This window comes from Chenopodium album, chromosome 3, assembly GCF_948465745.1.
Source record: "Chenopodium album chromosome 3, dcCheAlbu1.1, whole genome shotgun sequence".
Taxonomy (NCBI): domain Eukaryota; kingdom Viridiplantae; phylum Streptophyta; class Magnoliopsida; order Caryophyllales; family Amaranthaceae; genus Chenopodium; species Chenopodium album.
In genome coordinates, this window is record NC_137836.1 from 34878119 (window position 1) to 34891662 (window position 13544).

General features: G+C 33.6%; 1 pseudogene; it reads left to right on the plus strand.

The window, feature by feature from the left end:
* The first annotated feature begins 4312 nt into the window (after positions 1-4312).
* LOC145623937 (pentatricopeptide repeat-containing protein At3g09650, chloroplastic pseudogene) lies at positions 4313-7057 on the plus strand (annotated as a pseudogene).
* Positions 7058-13544: the final 6487 nt, after the last annotated feature.

Consider the following 13544-nt stretch of genomic DNA (forward strand, 5'->3'; position numbering starts at 1 on the left):
GTAAACCGTTCACGAGATGAAGGTTACACCCCTTAACGATCCAGTAGATCGTCAACTCCAATAGGTCTGGAACTATGATTGGTAGTTCTAGGATGAACGTACAAATCCAACCTAAAAGAGATTGAACCTGCCCTAATAATAGGCCTCTACTTTATTCTGATCGTATTCATGTGCGCTTTCTGACTAACATGCAATCATTAGGTTTATCCTAAACCTGTTTATCTATGTTGGTTGAATTTAATGCATAAATAAACTATTATTGGCGATCACTTGAATTATAATCATATTAACCCTAAACAAGATTATTAATTATCTTATTAAGCGTGATTACAAGTACCAAATTCCCTTTAAACATACATAAAAGGTGTGATCAGGCACTAACAATAAAATATATCAAGCAACATAATAATAATCATAATAATTATTATAAACAATTATAATCATCATCATAAAATAATCATGTTAAAGCATAATAGCAAGATCCTAGGCATGATACTAACAAGATTAATAACAAACCCTAGCATGTCACTAAACATCAAAGATCAAAGTTTTAACCCTAACATGATACTAACATGAATATTAGGAAGAAAAGGAAGCATCATAACAATCATACTTGATTTAAGGAACTTATTCTTTACCCTAAACATGATACTAGGAAGATCAAAATGCCCTAACATGACACTAGGAATCACCATAACAACCTGGCATGATTTCTAAGAACCATAAAATCAATAAATCACTTAAAGCACTTACTTGGATGTCTCGTACCTCTTTCTAATAACAAAATACACATGTTAGTAACTTCAAGGAAAATAAAATCAAACAATTAAATTAAATAATTGAAAGAGAGATTTCGGACCAAACCCTCAAAAATTAAAACCTTTCACGTCTAGGGCAAAGGCAACTTTGAACTTTACTAGGTGCTTCTAGGTCTTGTGAATGCGGAATTTTATGGAAAAAGCTAGAGAGAGAAGAATTCTTAAAAGCTAGAGAGAATAAGAATTGATGATATTTGATGATGGAAAACGGAGATTTTAGGAGGCTATTTATAGAGAAAATCAGCCAGACGGATAGAAAAACAAATCAGAGTTTCGACGAGAATAAAACAGGTTAGCGCCAGACGCTGGACATTAGCGCCAGGCGTTGAAAATTAGCGCCTGGCGCTAATGCTTGTCGTCAGGCGCTAATAATAAGTTTCATGCGTTTTTTAATTTTGATAAAATTTAGCCGGACAGAGGGGCAAAATCGTATTTTCCTTAAAAATACTCTTTTATTATGATTAAAACTTCAAAAAGTCAACCAAAGTCAATTTATCAATGCTAATTGAATTAGGAATGAAAAGAACCTTATAGAAGAATCTAGAAAACTAAAATCAATTCTAATTGCATTAGGAATGATAAATAAATATTAGGCACTCCTCTAGATCATTGGGCCGCACATAAAGATCAAACCGGGCCTAGTTTAGTAATTTGGCCATAACTTCCTCATTATTCATCGGAATTGGGCTTATAATATATCGTTAGAAAGTTCTTTTCAAGCCCCATCCAACTACACCATTATTGGACCCTTTCCATGGACCAAACCAAACTGGATTAACTGTTTTCTTAAAATAGATTTTCAAAAAACATAGAGAAAGAAAAGAAATAAAAACTATCCACAACACTAGACTTTCCACCCTTTCACTTCATTCGATTATGATTCGACGTGAAAGGTACTTATCACCGGGTTGGCCTCTACTCGATTCTTATAGTGAAAAATGATTCCTGCGATCTCAAAGGCATACAAACAAAATATTCAATTTTCCCAAACTATTATTATGCTAAATTGGTTAAATATTAATGCAAGACATAATTCTAAAATATTGTGATCACTTAAATTAACAACAAGATTAAAAAGGAACCTAAACCGGTTGTCCAAATTATCTTATTAGGCGTGATTTTTAATTACATATTCCCTTTAAACATGCAATATGGTGATCATAAATAATAATAGAATAAACATTAATATTGGAAGCAATTCAACAATGATAGCGCTAGTTAAATCGAATAATGAAATAACCTAATCATGATACTAGCAATATAAAAATAATATAAGAGTAATTAAATTAATTAATTACTCACATTCTGCGCGTTCCTTTAAATTGCTACATCATGAATAAACTGTTAGTAACTTCAATAAAAAAAATATAAATCAAATGAAAATTAAATAAAATTAAATTAAATAAAAAGTAGAGTTGATTTGGTCCAAACCCTCAGTTATTTGTACCTTTTACACCTTGGTTTAAGGATGAAACCTCGGGTCAAGTATGGACTCCTTGGAGTGCTTAGGGGAAGAATGATGTAATTAGGAATATAGGTTTGAGGCTTAGAAAATGAGAGAAATAAAAGAGAATGATTTTCGGTGTAAAAGAGAGAAAGAGAGAAGGATTTGATGCCCCGAACTGCAGAAATGAGGGTCTAATTTATAGGGAAATTGAGTAGAGGGAACACGCGGAACCCTAAAAGATAAAAACCCTAAAAATTAACACCGCGACACGGCAGGAAACGCCGTGACACGGTGCCAGGCACCGTCAGACGGGGGAAAATCCCCAGACGCGGTGGACATCTGGAGTGACACGGGAAATATTTGACCTACGGGAAGTGAAAACGCGTGAAGGGTTTACGCAAAAAAGACACGAGAAAATTTCGTGACACGGCAGTGTCCACCGTGGCACGGTACAGTACACCGTGTCACGGTATGGGAAAACGCGGAAATTACACGGAAAAAGTACCATGACACGGTGAGAAATATTGTGTCACGGCAGAAGGTACCGTGTCACGGCAACAGGTACCGTGCCACGGTGGAATTTGACGCAAAAAAGCTTCAAAAATCGCACCGTGACACGATGTATAGTTTCGTGTCACGGCACCAGGCACCGTCAGACGGGGGAAGGCACCGTCAGACGGGGCACACTCCCGTGACACGGTGCTTTTGCACTATGCGCGGTGATTCCAGTTTTTTTATCCGTTTTTAAAATCATCATAACTTTTGATCCGCAACTCAGAATAAGGCATATAATTTATCATTGGAAAGCTTATCAATTCTACTTTCCAACCCAATTAAAATCAGGTCAAAAATATTTTTAGATTTTAAGATATGTTCGTTTTAGTGAAAGGGTGTCGGTTTTGGGCCGAGTTTAGTGTTTTGCTCATATCTTTTTCGTTATAGCTCGGAATTAGGATTATGATATATGGTTGGAAATCTTTTTTCAAGGCCTATCCAACAAAATAATAATTGGATCAAAATTATATAACAATGAAATCAGTTTCTCTCGGTTTTGCGATGTGGACAGGAAAAGTGGAAAATAGGTTATGGTTTAGGGAAATGACATAGGAAATGGATTGGTTTATGAAATGTATTGGATAGAACATGGATTTAAGTACTCCAAAGATTAAATACTCATCCCGACCAATAATGGCGGTGAAAGGTGTTCATCATCGGGTTTGGTTTTGGGGAGACATTTTTAGGTGTCTACAGTTAATAAAAAAGAAAATGATACCCATTTAGCATTATATTCTACGGTTTTCTCACCACATGCCCCTGAATTTTTTATTTATTCACCATATACCCATGAAAATTTTCAAATTCACCATATACCCTTGAATTGTTACATAAATTCACCATATACCCTTAATAACAACAAGATTAGTGAAATTTGATTAATTATGCATCGACACCACCTTATATCTCTCCTTTCATCCCTGAAATCACTCTTCTCCTTTATCCAATCCCTGAAACCATTCCAAACCTCAAAAATCATATTTGTATAATCGATTTTCAGGAAAAGAAAAAGATATTAGGGGTGATTTTGGAGGTAAGAAAAAGAAATGTGGGTAATTTCAGAGGTGGGGGAATGTATTTAGGATAGTTTTTGGTCATAATTAACATTTATAATTGACAAAGTTAATAATCATTAGCCATCAAGGGTATATGATGTATTTTTGTGAAAACTCGAGGGTATGTGATGAATTTTATAAACTTCATAGATATATGGTGAATAAACAAAACAACTCATGGGTATATGGTGAAAAACTCGTATATTCTATGTTGAATTGCACTAAATATGCGAAGTACGAAGAAAATAGATAAGAAATATGTTCAAGAAAATAGAATTTCCATTTTTATAAAAATAAAATAATATAGTGAAATAATCGTGTATAACACGGGACCAAACCTAGTAATAGAACACAATATTCTCTAACACCCTGTAATTTAGAATCACATCTCTATGCTTGACTATGTGGAATGATGAACAACTAGAGAAAACAATATCCTCAACGTAACATAATTAACATCCACCAATATCACTCAAATTTTGTTAACTTGAATCCCCCAACTTCATTCCTTTGCTCCCCCAAATGGACAAATGATGAACACAACAACATTCCCACCACCACCTCTCTCCACCCTTTTCTCACTCAACTCCCATACTTTCTCTCTCCTCCGAACATCCCCACCTTCCACCACCTCCGCCGCCAAGTTCACCACCTTCATCCGCGCTGAGCGCACCACAACCACCTCGATCACCACTAACCCAACTCCCTCACAACGTTCAGAAGACCACACCCTTCTCTCCCTCCTTCGCAGCCGAAAGACCGAGGAAGCTTGGCTTCTTTACTCTCAATCACCTCATCTTCCAAACCCCACTTGCCTTAGCCGCTTAGTCTCTCAGCTTTCCTACCAGAACACCCCTGAATCTTTCTCACGCGCGCAATCCATTATCTCTCGTCTCCGCCATGAACGCCAGCTTCATCGCCTTGATTCCAACTCTCTTGGGTTACTTGCTGTCTCTGCTGTCAAATCTGGGCATACCCTTTACGCCATTTCCATAATTAAGTCTATGCTTAGGTCCAATTATCTCCCCCACTTTAAGGCTTGGAGTGCTGTTGTTAGCCGTCTTTCTGGGTCCCCTGATAATGGTCCTAATGATGCTATTCGGCTGTATTATTCGGTTACTAAGCGTATTCGTCGGGTTGAGGATCGAACCCTTGTGGCTCATTCATGGCCCGACACGGCCGCGTTCAATGCCGTGCTTAATGCCTGTGCTAATCTTGGGGATGTGAAAAAATTCTGCCAACTGTTTGATGAAATGCCTGAGTGGGATGTTGTGCCTGATGCTCTGACATATAATGTGGTGATTAAATTATGTGCTAGAATTGATAGAAAAGACTTGCTTGTTTGTGTATTAATGTTGATGATTAGTAAAGGTGTTGAGCCTTGTATCACTACTTTGCATTCTCTTGTTGCTGCTTATGTTGGATTTGGTGATTTAGAGACTGCTGAGCGGTTGGTTCAGGCATTGCGCGAGGGGAGGAGGGATCTTTGTAGGATTCTTAGGGACATAAGTTTAGCTAAAGTTGATGGTGTGGATAATGAGATTGAAATCAAGCACGAAAATGATGATATTGTAATCAAGCATGAAAATGATGGGTTTGAAAAGCTAGTTCCTAAGTCGATCATTGATAATGCAGAACCTCCATTACTGCCAAGAGTTTATTCACCGGATTCAAGGATATACACAACCTTGATGAAGGGTTATATGAAGGCTGGGAGATTGTCTGACACGGTGCGAATGCTTGAGGCAATGAGGCGTCAGGAAGATAGTGCTAGTCATCCTGATCATGTTTCATATACTACAGTTATATCTGCACTTGTTAAAGCAGGGTCAATGGACAAGGCTAGGCAAGTCCTGTATGAGATGACAAGGATTGGCGTACCTGCTAATTTGGTCACATACAATATTCTACTAAAGGGTTATTGCCAACAGTTGCAGGTTGATAGAGCAAAGGGACTGATTAAGGAGATGACTGATGTTGTCGGGATATTGCCCGATGTAGTTTCATACAATACATTGATTGATGGGTGCATATTGGTGGATGATAGTGCGGGAGCTCTTGCATACTTTAATGAGATGAGGGCTCGAGGAATTGCTCCAACAAAGATTAGTTACACCACTTTGATGAAGGCTTTTGCCTTGTCTGGGCAACCGAAATTAGCAAATAAGGTGTTTGAGGAAATGTTGAAGGATCCTAGAGTAAAAGTTGATCAAGTGGCATGGAATATGTTGGTTGAAGGGTATTGTAGGATGGGTTTAATTGAAGAAGGCAAGAGTGTGGTTGAAAGAATGAGGGAGCATGGATTTCATCCAAATGTGGCCACCTATGGCAGCCTTGCTAACGGCATAGCATTGGCTAGGAAGCCTGGTGAAGCATTACTTCTTTGGAATGAAGTAAAGGAGAGATGTGCTCCAAGAAGAGACGATGATGCAAACAATTCTACATTGCCACCACCAATAAGACCTGATGAAGGGCTACTAGATACTTTGGCCGACATATGTGTAAGAGCAGCCTTCTTTAGGAAAGCTTTGGAGATTGTTGCTTGCATGGAAGAGAATGGAATCTCTCCAAATAAGACCAAATTTACAAGGATTTATGTTGAAATGCACTCGAGGATGTTTACCAGTAAGCATGCATCCAAAGCCAGGCAAGATAGAAGGCGAGAGAAAAAGAGAGCTTCAGAAGCTTTCAAGTTTTGGTTAGGATTACCAAATGAGTATTATGCTACTGAATGGAGTCTAAATCCACCCGGCAGACAAGATCAGTATGAATCCGATTCTATATGAACTGGATGCAGGGGATGACATTGCAGAACACCGCTGACAAAGTTGCTGTATTAAAAAGACTAAACATTTTTTAAAAATGGAACCTCAAGGCCAGGTCTGGTTTTTGCTGAAGACAGCTGACAAAGTTATTATATGAATTATGAAGTTGTATTACAAATTCAAAAACATCCAATATAATGAACCTTAAGGCCTTGTTTTGCAGAAGACGTCTACCTGACAAAGTTAATATCTGAAGCTGTATCAAAAACTCAGAAACAACTGAAGTTAAACCTTAGGTATCATCAGCTAGTAAAATTGTATATTAGGTTTTCATCATGTATCATATGTAAAGCTTCTAGAACTCAAGACACTTACACGAATCAATGAAATTTGATACAATTGATTTGTACTTTTCAAGCTGTGTGCTACAATGAAAATCAAGTGATATGCATATCAGCAATATGCTTATGCTTCATATTTGTACAAGTGATATGCTTATGCTTATGCTTATGCAGTTATGCCTCATATTGCTGAGCTTCTTGCCAAACCTTATACACTCATATAAAAGAAGCGACTGATTTGATTCCAACATGAATTGTAAAAAGTGTACATGCCAATGGTAAAAATGACGATACCAATGATACACATTGGCAGCAAAGGTGTCAACAATCACACTCGTTCACTTTCAATATTAAATCTACACCATTTAAGGGCTTGTTTGGCATCATTTTTTGTTTTTAGTTTCCTGTTTTTTTGAAAACTAAAAACCAAAAACAGGAAACAAGAAAAAGGTGTTTCCACTTTTTTGTTGTCAGTTTTCAAAATTATCATGATTTTAATAAGTCTAAATAATTTTTGATTCATTATGTGACATATATAATATACTTTTAAAAAACAGAAAACTAAAAAACAGAAAACCACAGCAATGCCAAACGAACCCTTTTTTCTTAACTCGCGGTGTTTCCACTTTTTTGTTGACAGTCTTCAAACTTTTTTTTTTTTTTTTAATTTAAAAATCATAAACAATAGTAAAAATAAATAAATAAATAAAATAAAAATACTTGCAACATGAAAAAGGTGATTCTACTATTCTGTTATTAGTTTTCAAAATTATCGCGATTTTAATAAGTTTAAATTGTAACACCCCCAAACTTCGAGCTTTTTAAAACAATAAGAGTAAGTTTTAACTTTCAAAAACTCAACCATCGAACTCTGAGAGTGTTACTGCTACACTTATTTTCCGTAGAATATAAATGCAAAGCAAATTGAAATAATATTTAAATAAACTAAGTGGTCTAATTGGTGGCAAAATAAAATAGTAATTACATCAAAACTGCAATTATTTTAAAACAACAGTACAAAAAAAATGGAATAATTTAATTCGAAAATAAACTAAATGTCTTAGCTAGTGAATATTCTAATCAGAAACAAGAAAAGAGAGAAAACTCCCAAAAATCAGATAAACTGAGTAATTCCAACTTCATCCCATAAAATAAATAATTTTAGTTCAAAACATTTTATACATAATTTAGTCTCATAGACATTATATTACTCATCCAAAATCAACATGTCACATAACATATTATTGTTTTATTTAAAAAAGTGAAAGAGAACTCCAGTAAGCCGGGACTAGTCCCTGTCACCATCTACTTTACGGAGGGTCGTGCATAACCCCAAATGGCCATGAAATAAAGCATAATGTCCCTAGTGTGCACACCCCTCACTAATATCCAGTGATTAGGAGGAAGACTAACAACAACATACATGTAACACCCCAATAATTCTCCCATTTCCAAACCACTTACTTTAAATAAAAATAGAGGAGAACCATTGGCATGTTACCGCCACGTGTTAAAACGTTAAGGCTTTATCAAAGTATTGCAGCGGAAATCTAACTTAAATATTAAAATAATATAATTTAGAAAACCAATAAGTCAAAGCTTACAAATTGGAACCATAAAGGCCCTTCTTTAAAACCAAATCAATATTCAAAATCCCAAAACATAAATGAAATAGCAAAACATAAATAAGTTCAACACAAAGAACGAATACTCTCAATCACACCAATCCCTTGACAATGCGTATGTCAAATCCCCGAATTTCACATCATCAAGCTAACCTGTGCAATACTGCTCCCCAATAATACAAGTGTAATAATTGGATCATCACAGGGTCATTGAAAGGCGAAGGCCATGACCAAAAGAAAACACACTAAAGCACGCAATCAGCAAAGCTGAGTACATACAAAGCTACAACGCACAAAATCTAGCATGCTCAACTAGTTAAAGTAAATAAACATACAACACGAATTCATTAATCAAGACTCCACACTTAAACAATTCAATCGACTCAACATACTTGCTAATCAATTCTAAACACTCGACTCTTTATATTTAATTTAATTAATTTAGTTTGGAGTAAGCAATAGACGAGGTTGTCCAATCCACCAAATCATTTTGGTCCCAAATGACCATTTAAAATAAAAGTTTAGCGCGATGCAAGAATGGGCGCGACTCCATTCTCACAAAGTTAGTCTAGGATCCCATCTAACTTTCATTGTAAAATAAAATGTAAATATCAAAAGAAAAGAGGACATGTTGATCAAACAAGCCTCGGAAAGCCACGGGCTACCACCGTGTACCCCAACCCATAATTGTCAATACTCTAGAAGTGCACGCTTTCCAGAGTTTTATTGCTCATCCATGTTTCACTTTACGTGATTACGAATTTAATTAATAGCCGACTCAATCAAGTAGAACATACATAAAAATCATACATCAATTTATTTTTAATCTTATTTAGGACAATGGTGATCACATCACAAATTGACCTTTAATTTCATTAAACTTCCAAATTATCCAAATTGTTGAACATAGTTAACCCACCTAGCCATTCGGCTTAATCCACCTTTACTCAACATACTAACAATTCATGATTGAGTAATAAAATAAATAACAACCTTGTAGAATAATTAATAAATTCATTCCAATTAAACCATTCAATTCCAATCCTTTAATAATCCAAATGTGGTTAACAAACCAATCCAATAAAACTATGCTTGTATCAACATTCCATACAAACAATTAATCCAATATAATTCAACAAACTTGCATCCAAAATTCCATACAAGCATAATTAATTCACCAAAACATGCCTCATAAATATAAATACATGAATTAATTAAATGTATAACCAAACAATTTCCATCCAAGTGTTCTCTAATCATGAAACTAAGTTCTTTTCTTTGGTACCTAAACATGATACTACTTACAACGAAGTAGACATGTACGTACCTCGTGTAAACAATTCGGTTGGCCACTTAAAAACTAGAAATCACCTTCAAAAAACTCCTCTTCTAATCCAAACAATAACATCTCAATCAATACCCAATCAATCAAATTTACAGCAACACTAACTTACTTTAAAACCTTCAAAATCCAAATCAAACAACACTTTAAAACCCTCCATTTAGTTAAAATTAAAGGCTTATATATAGTTCTTTAAATTTTCTTCATAAAAACCTTAAAATACACTCTTATAAATGAAATTACAACAAGTTTAAAGTTTAATAAAAATCTTAAAATTATTTAAAAACCTCTAATAATCTCCCTTTTTAATGGGTGATTAAACCCTCTTTATAAAACATCAAAAGTAGTACTTAGGAACTATTTCCAGCACTTAAAACTTCAATAAAAAAAAATATATTTATGCTTAATTAACTTTAAACATAATTAATTTTATTAATCAAACTCAAGGATAATATTTTAAGTATAAAAAAAACTTCGTTAAAATCAAAAACTGCCCGAAAATCATATTTAGAGGCTGAATTTGACCACGAGAGGGTGATGCTCACTACCAAAGGTAGTGAGACTTTCTTAAAACGTTGTTTCCACATGAAAAACACTACTTTTTCATCAAAATCGAATGAGTTCAGAACCTGGTCGGGATTAAAACGGGATTAATATTAATGAACGAAAATCTTAAAATTAAAACACGAATTTAAGTGTTCAAAACAATCTGGAATTAAGTTAAACTAATTATTACTTATAATCACCAAAATTTCAAAACATCATTACTATAAAAGCCCTAAATCAATTGTTCATAAAAACCCTAAAATCATGATTTTCAATAATTAAAAACCCTAGGTTATAAAATTTACAAAATCTGAAAATTATGACACTTATAAAATCTGAAATTATAAAGTTTAATCATCAAAATACAATTTGATACTAATTAAATTAATTTCAAACAATAAAATCAAAACCCATAATCAATAATTATAATTACACAAATTAATAAAACTAAGGAGAAAGAAAATAAGACTAACCTTTTTGTGTGGGAAATTTTTTTGGAGATTCATGGGGTATTTATAGGAGAGAATTGTAGGGTAAATAAGAAGATTGGGCCTCATAAAAATAATGGGTCGATTAAGTAAACAAATGGGTTAGACTTGTGTGATTGGACATAAATTGTAAAATAAAGGTGCATAAAATAATTTGTTCAAATAAATTTCGACCCAGATTAATAATTTGAAACTTTTGAAATTAAATTATGAAAATTAACAAATAAATATTATAAATAAAATAAATTTTCATTTATAAAATATTTAAAAAAATACGGGGGATTACAATACAATAATTAAACTAACTAGTAGCAACCATAACTACTAGTGGGCAACCTGTTCTTCACCCTTTCGGGCTTCATTTCCCTTCTTAGATTAAATTTCACTGTACATCTTATTAGATAAAATCATCCAATTACACTATACACAAGTATTGCACAAATCAATTTAATCCCAAGTAACAATACTTCAATTTCAGTATTATTAGTCCATAGTCATCCCACATGAGGTCATCAATCACATATAATCAAATCATCCAATTCCCAAAGATTTATTTATTTTAAATAACTCATACGATGTCGATGTCAAATAATCATTTTTTTTTTCGAAAATACGTACTTCCTCTGTTCTTTTTTACTTGACCTGTTTCTTTTATCACGCTTGCCAATGCAAAACTTTAACGGTCAATAACTTTAATTCTCCATAATTAAAAAATATTAAAGTTATATATTATAATAGTACTTATTGAGACGAATTCAAAATGATCAACATAAATATGTTTTTCCTTACATATTATTCACAAAACACGGTCAAATGAGGGGTGGTGAATAGTGTAAAAGTCAAAGCGGGTCAAGTAAAAAAGAACGGAGGAAGTATACTAGTACACAAAATAGAAATCTAGTATATAATATGATTCCATAATATATCATACGATAGCACACTCATCACATATAATTACATAAGCACATATTTGACGCACAATGTTTCAAAACAATTTCCTAACGGGATTCTAAAGATGATGGACATTGAAAATTACCTTGAGTTGTGCGTAAACCTCAAGGTAAGTAGTCTCCTAAACGTTCACCTAGTAGCCTACGTCTACAATAAACCGATAAGTAATTAGTCCTACACGTCACGAAGCTATATAATGCTCACGAGGGTTAGTAAGCTAGTGTACTACTTTTGTGTAAAGAAAACACTATTTTATAATAAAATTGGAGAAAAGACAATTTATAGAACAATGTTCTCATTATAAATTAGATGCTAAGGTAGACTTTTCTTATTTAAAGTAATCTTAATAGAGTGCTTTGAAGCACATCCCACGTAACCACAATAGCTTGACTTCATCTTTGATAGGATATTTTCATGGTTTTGTTCTGGTAAATTATTCGGATCGAGATTTTCAAGAGTTATTAAAGAGGATGGGATCAATAATTTGAACGGGTAAGACATAAAAACAGAGGGTGAGGTTCAATCGTTACTTGAATTTTCCAAAATAAACAAAATTTATTTCATATGAGAATCATAGTGGTGAATTATAGCTTACCAGCCAAAGATCAAGGTTGAAGATAACAATGCAAATTGTTGATTACTTGAGAAATAATTGAAAAAGGTGGGTTTTCTTTTTGTACGGTATACGACTTTGGTATTTAGGAGGTGTATATATAATGTAGGGATTTTAGGGATTTATTTATCTCGAAAGTTCAAAAGATAGAACCCAAATTAGATTGAGTTTAGAAGTACTAGCTCATCTCTATCCGGTAAAACTAATCACCACTCTTTTCTCCTTTACCCAAATTCAAAATAGGTTTTGAAAATTATCCTTAGTCAGTTTTGGTTTTTTTTTTTTTTTTTTTTTAATTAGAAAATAAATAATAATCATAAAATCTATTAATATAACATATATAATTAAAGTTTAAAAGTTTATACTAGCTAAAAAATTTTGGGGTATTACATAAATAATTTTTGATTCATTATATGACATATGTCATTTGATTTAAAAAAAAAAAAAAAAAAAAACAAAAAATCATAGCGATGCCAAACGAACCTCTTATCCGACTTACCCCTTCCATTTCAATTGAAACTTGGAGGCATAACAGATGTTTGCGTATCTTAACAAGTTGGCATCATACATTTGATATATGGTTTTAATTCATGAAATTCTACTAGTTTAGAGTTAGACGATTATCAAAATTCAACAATTGTTAGCTTTGTTGTGGACTTAGATTCATTTCAAACATTTGCAGGTTAGTTAAAGTGAGGAGCTTTATATTGGCGAGCTTTGATGCAGAATCAATTATCGTTTTAATTGATCATTGAGAGTATGAGTTTGGAAATTATTTTGCAAGGAAAATGGCTAAATTTAGAAAAATTGATTAATTTACTTGTATTAGAAACACATTTTAAGATCAAATAATGTTGCAACTTATGTAAGATTGACTTCTCAGAAAACTGTGTGCCATTGGAAGGTTTAAAAATCATTAAATCATCAAAAAGTACCATCTACGTGTTGGTATACTATACGCGTTTCAACAAAAAGACTTGAGTGAAAGAATGTACATG